Here is a 6,303-nt window from a genome sequence, read left to right as displayed (position 1 = left end):
GCCCGAGGTCCATGCGGGAAATCAGAGCTCCCTTCCTGGGACTCAGATGAGACGAGCTCCATGCTGGAAGTCAAAGCCCCATGCTTAATGCCCGAGGTCCATGCGGGAAATCAGAGCTCCCTTCTGGGACTCAGATGAGACGAGCTCCATGCTGGAAGTCAGCCTCCATGCTTAATGCCAGAGGTCCATGCGGGAAATAAGAGCTCCCTTCTGGGACTCAGATGAGACGAGCTCCATGCTGGAAGTCAGAGCTTAATGCCAGAGGTCCATGCGGGAAATCAGAGCTCCCTTCTGGGACTCAGATGAGACGAGCTCCATGCTGGAAGTCAGAGCTTAATGCCAGAGGTCCATGCGGGAAATCAGAGCTCCCTTCTGGGACTCAGATGAGACGAGCTCCATGCTGGAAGTCAGAGCTTAATGCCCGAGGTCCATGCGGGAAATCAGAGCTCCCTTCTGGGACTCAGATGAGACGAGCTCCATGCTGGAAGTCAGAGCGTAATGCCAGAGGTCCATGCGGGAAATCAGAGCTCCCTTCTGGGACTCAGATGAGACGAGCTCCATGCAAGCAAAGATCCCAAAATGCAGCGGCACTCAGTCCCAAAACGGACCCGCATGGATCCCAAAATGCAGCGGCACTCAGTCCCAGCAAAGTACCAGCACGCATCCCCAAAATGTCACAAAGTCGCCTATCCGGAGCTCACGCAAAAGCATCTTGCACAGTCTCAGCAAAGCCCAGCATTCATCCCAAAATGTAACAAAGTAGCCTTAATGCCCGAGGTCCATGCGGGAAATCAGAGCTCCCTTCCGGGACTCAGATGAGACGAGCTCCATGCTGGAAGTGAGAGCCCCATGCCTAATGCCCGAGGTCCATGCGGGAAATCAGAGCTCCCTTCCGGGTCTCAGATGAGACGAGCTCCATGCTGGAAGTCAGCGCTTAATGCCAGAGGTCCATGCGGGAAATCAGAGCTCCCTTCTGGGACTCAGATGAGACGAGCTCCATGCTGGAAGTCAGCATGCTTAATGCCCGAGGTCCATGCGGGAAATCAGAGCTCCCTTCTGGGACTCAGATGAGACGAGCTCCATGCTGGAAGTCAAAGCCCCATGCTTAATGCCCGAGGTCCATGCGGGAAATAAGAGCTCCCTTCTGGGACTCAGATGAGACGAGCTCCATGCTGGAAGTCAAGCCCATGCTTAATGCCCGAGGTCCATGCGGGAAATCAGAGCTCCCTTCTGGGACTCAGATGAGACGAGCTCCATGCTGGAAGTCAAGAGCCCCATGCTTAATGCCCGAGGTCCATGCGGGAAATCAGAGCTCCCTTCTGGGACTCAGATGAGACGAGCTCCATGCTGGAAGTCAGAGCTTAATGCCCGAGGTCCATGCGGGAAATCAGAGCTCCCTTCTGGGACTCAGATGAGACGAGCTCCATGCTGGAAGTCAGAGCGCTAATGCCAGAGGTCCATGCGGGAAATCAGAGCTCCCTTCTGGGACTCAGATGAGACGAGCTCCATGCTGGAAGTCATAGCTTAATGCCAGAGGTCCATGCGGGAAATCAGAGCTCCCTTCCGGGACTCAGATGAGACGAGCTCCATGCTGGAAGTGAGAGCCCCATGCCTAATGCCCGAGGTCCATGCGGGAAATCAGAGCTCCCTTCTGGGACTCAGATGAGACGAGCTCCATGCTGGAAGTCAGAGCGTAATGCCAGAGGTCCATGCGGGAAATCAGAGCTCCCTTCTGGGACTCAGATGAGACGAGCTCCATGCAAGCCAAAGATCCCAAAATGCAGCGGCACTAAGTCCCAGCCTGGACCCCAAAACGGACCATCATGTATTCCAAAATGCAGCGGCACTCAGTCCCAAAACGGACCCGCATGGATCCCAAAATGCAGCGGCACTCAGTCCCAGCAAAGTACCAGCACGCATCCCAAAATGTCACAAAGTCGCCTATCCGGAGCTCACGCAAAGCATCTTGCACAGTCTCAGCAAAGCCCAGCATTCATCCCAAAATGTAACAAAGTAGCCTTAATGCCCGAGGTCCATGCGGGAAATCAGAGCTCCCTTCCGGGTCTCAGATGAGACGAGCTCCATGCTGGAAGTCAGCGCTCCATGCTTAATGCCCGAGGTCCATGCGGGAAATAAGAGCTCCCTTCTGGGACTCAGATGAGACGAGCTCCATGCTGGAAGTCAGAGCTTAATGCCAGAGGTCCATGCGGGAAATAAGAGCTCCCTTCTGGGACTCAGATGAGACGAGCTCCATGCTGGAAGTCAGAGCCCCATGCTTAATGCCCGAGGTCCATGCGGGAAATCAGAGCTCCCTTCCGGGACTCAGATGAGACGAGCTCCATGCAAGCCAAAGATCCCAAAATGCAGCGGCACTAAGTCCCAGCCTGGACCCCAAAACGGACCATCATGTATTCCAAAATGCAGCGGCACTCAGTCCCAAAACGGACCCGCATGGATCCCAAAATGCAGCGGCACTCAGTCCCAGCAAAGTACCAGCACGCATCCCAAAATGTCACAAAGTCGCCTATCCGGAGCTCACGCAAAGCATCTTGCACAGTCTCAGCAAAGCCCAGCATTCATCCCAAAATGTAACAAAGTAGCCTTAATGCCCGAGGTCCATGCGGGAAATCAGAGCTCCCTTCCGGGATCTCAGATGAGACGAGCTCCATGCTGGAAGTGAGCGCTCCATGCCTAATGCCCGAGGTCCATGCGGGAAATCAGAGCTCCCTTCCGGGTCTCAGATGAGACGAGCTCCATGCTGGAAGTCAGAGCTTAATGCCAGAGGTCCATGCGGGAAATAAGAGCTCCCTTCTGGGACTCAGATGAGACGAGCTCCATGCTGGAAGTCAGCAGCCCCATGCTTAATGCCCGAGGTCCATGCGGGAAATCAGAGCTCCCTTCTGGGACTCAGATGAGACGAGCTCCATGCTGGAAGTCAAGAGCCCATGCTTAATGCCCGAGGTCCATGCGGGAAATCAGAGCTCCCTTCTGGGACTCAGATGAGACGAGCTCCATGCTGGAAGTCAGAGCTTAATGCCAGAGGTCCATGCGGGAAATCAGAGCTCCCTTCCAGGACTCAGATGAGACGAGCTCCATGCTGGAAGTCAGAGCGTAATGCCAGAGGTCCATGCGGGAAATCAGAGCTCCCTTCTGGGACTCAGATGAGACGAGCTCCATGCAAGCCAAAGATCCCAAAATGCAGCGGCACTAAGTCCCAGCCTGGACCCCAAAACGGACCATCATGTATTCCAAAATGCAGCGGCACTCAGTCCCAAAACGGACCCGCATGGATCCCAAAATGCAGCGGCACTCAGTCCCAGCAAAGTACCAGCACGCATCCCAAAATGTCACAAAGTCGCCTATCCGGAGCTCACGCAAAGCATCTTGCACAGTCTCAGCAAAGCCCAGCATTCATCCCAAAATGTAACAAAGTAGCCTTAATGCCCGAGGTCCATGCGGGAAATCAGAGCTCCCTTCTGGGACTCAGATGAGACGAGCTCCATGCTGGAAGTCAAAGCCCCATGCTTAATGCCCGAGGTCCATGCGGGAAATCAGAGCTCCCTTCTGGGACTCAGATGAGACGAGCTCCATGCTGGAAGTCAAAGCCCCATGCTTAATGCCCGAGGTCCATGCGGGAAATCAGAGCTCCCTTCTGGGACTCAGATGAGACGAGCTCCATGCTGGAAGTCAGAGCGTAATGCCAGAGGTCCATGCGGGAAATCAGAGCTCCCTTCTGGGACTCAGATGAGACGAGCTCCATGCAAGCCAAAGATCCCAAAATGCAGCGGCACTCAGTCCCAAAACGGACCCGCATGGATCCCAAAATGCAGCGGCACTCAGTCCCAGCAAAGTACCAGCACGCATCCCAAAATGTCACAAAGTCGCCTATCCGGAGCTCACGCAAAGCATCTTGCACAGTCTCAGCAAAGCCCAGCATTCATCCCAAAATGTAACAAAGTAGCCTTAATGCCCGAGGTCCATGCGGGAAATCAGAGCTCCCTTCCGGGACTCAGATGAGACGAGCTCCATGCTGGAAGTGAGAGCCCCATGCCTAATGCCCGAGGTCCATGCGGGAAATCAGAGCTCCCTTCCGGGTCTCAGATGAGACGAGCTCCATGCTGGAAGTCAGCGCTTAATGCCAGAGGTCCATGCGGGAAATCAGAGCTCCCTTCTGGGACTCAGATGAGACGAGCTCCATGCTGGAAGTCAAAGCCCCATGCTTAATGCCCGAGGTCCATGCGGGAAATCAGAGCTCCCTTCTGGGACTCAGATGAGACGAGCTCCATGCTGGAAGTCAAAGCCCCATGCTTAATGCCCGAGGTCCATGCGGGAAATCAGAGCTCCCTTCTGGGACTCAGATGAGACGAGCTCCATGCTGGAAGTCAAAGCCCCATGCTTAATGCCCGAGGTCCATGCGGGAAATCAGAGCTCCCTTCTGGGACTCAGATGAGACGAGCTCCATGCTGGAAGTCAGCGCTCCATGCTTAATGCCCGAGGTCCATGCGGGAAATAAGAGCTCCCTTCTGGGACTCAGATGAGACGAGCTCCATGCTGGAAGTCAGAGCTTAATGCCAGAGGTCCATGCGGGAAATCAGAGCTCCCTTCTGGGACTCAGATGAGACGAGCTCCATGCTGGAAGTCAGAGCGTAATGCCAGAGGTCCATGCGGGAAATCAGAGCTCCCTTCCGGGACTCAGATGAGACGAGCTCCATGCTGGAAGTGAGAGCTTAATGCCCGAGGTCCATGCGGGAAATCAGAGCTCCCTTCTGGGACTCAGATGAGACGAGCTCCATGCTGGAAGTCAGAGCGTAATGCCAGAGGTCCATGCGGGAAATCAGAGCTCCCTTCTGGGACTCAGATGAGACGAGCTCCATGCAAGCCAAAGATCCCAAAATGCAGCGGCACTCAGTCCCAAAACGGACCCGCATGGATCCCAAAATGCAGCGGCACTCAGTCCCAGCAAAGTACCAGCACGCATCCCAAAATGTCACAAAGTCGCCTATCCGGAGCTCACGCAAAGCATCTTGCACAGTCTCAGCAAAGCCCAGCATTCATCCCAAAATGTAACAAAGTAGCCTTAATGCCCGAGGTCCATGCGGGAAATCAGAGCTCCCTTCCGGGACTCAGATGAGACGAGCTCCATGCTGGAAGTGAGAGCCCCATGCCTAATGCCCGAGGTCCATGCGGGAAATCAGAGCTCCCTTCCGGGTCTCAGATGAGACGAGCTCCATGCTGGAAGTCAGAGCTTAATGCCAGAGGTCCATGCGGGAAATAAGAGCTCCCTTCTGGGACTCAGATGAGACGAGCTCCATGCTGGAAGTCAGAGCCCCATGCTTAATGCCCGAGGTCCATGCGGGAAATCAGAGCTCCCTTCTGGGACTCAGATGAGACGAGCTCCATGCTGGAAGTCAAAGCCCCATGCTTAATGCCCGAGGTCCATGCGGGAAATCAGAGCTCCCTTCTGGGACTCAGATGAGACGAGCTCCATGCTGGAAGTCAGAGCTTAATGCCAGAGGTCCATGCGGGAAATAAGAGCTCCCTTCTGGGACTCAGATGAGACGAGCTCCATGCTGGAAGTCAGAGCCCCATGCTTAATGCCCGAGGTCCATGCGGGAAATCAGAGCTCCCTTCTGGGACTCAGATGAGACGAGCTCCATGCTGGAAGTCAAAGCCCCATGCTTAATGCCCGAGGTCCATGCGGGAAATCAGAGCTCCCTTCTGGGACTCAGATGAGACGAGCTCCATGCTGGAAGTCAGAGCTTAATGCCCGAGGTCCATGCGGGAAATCAGAGCTCCCTTCTGGGACTCAGATGAGACGAGCTCCATGCTGGAAGTCAAAGCCCCATGCTTAATGCCCGAGGTCCATGCGGGAAATCAGAGCTCCCTTCTGGGACTCAGATGAGACGAGCTCCATGCTGGAAGTCAAAGCCCCATGCTTAATGCCCGAGGTCCATGCGGGAAATAAGAGCTCCCTTCTGGGACTCAGATGAGACGAGCTCCATGCTGGAAGTCAGAGCTCCATGCTTAATGCCCGAGGTCCATGCGGGAAATCAGAGCTCCCTTCCGGGTCTCAGATGAGACGAGCTCCATGCTGGAAGTCAGAGCTTAATGCCAGAGGTCCATGCGGGAAATCAGAGCTCCCTTCTGGGACTCAGATGAGACGAGCTCCATGCAAGCCAAAGATCCCAAAATGCAGCGACACTAAGTCCCAGCCTGGACCCCAAAACGGACCATCATGTATTCCAAAATGCAGCGGCACTCAGTCCCAAAACGGACCCGCATGGATCCCAAAATGCAGCGGCA

The sequence above is a fragment of the Phycodurus eques genome, unplaced genomic scaffold, assembly GCF_024500275.1.
Source record: "Phycodurus eques isolate BA_2022a unplaced genomic scaffold, UOR_Pequ_1.1 contig_69, whole genome shotgun sequence".
Classification (NCBI taxonomy): Eukaryota; Metazoa; Chordata; class Actinopteri; order Syngnathiformes; family Syngnathidae; genus Phycodurus; species Phycodurus eques.
The sequence above is the reverse complement of the archived record's forward strand: the minus strand, read 5'-3'. Positions refer to the sequence as shown.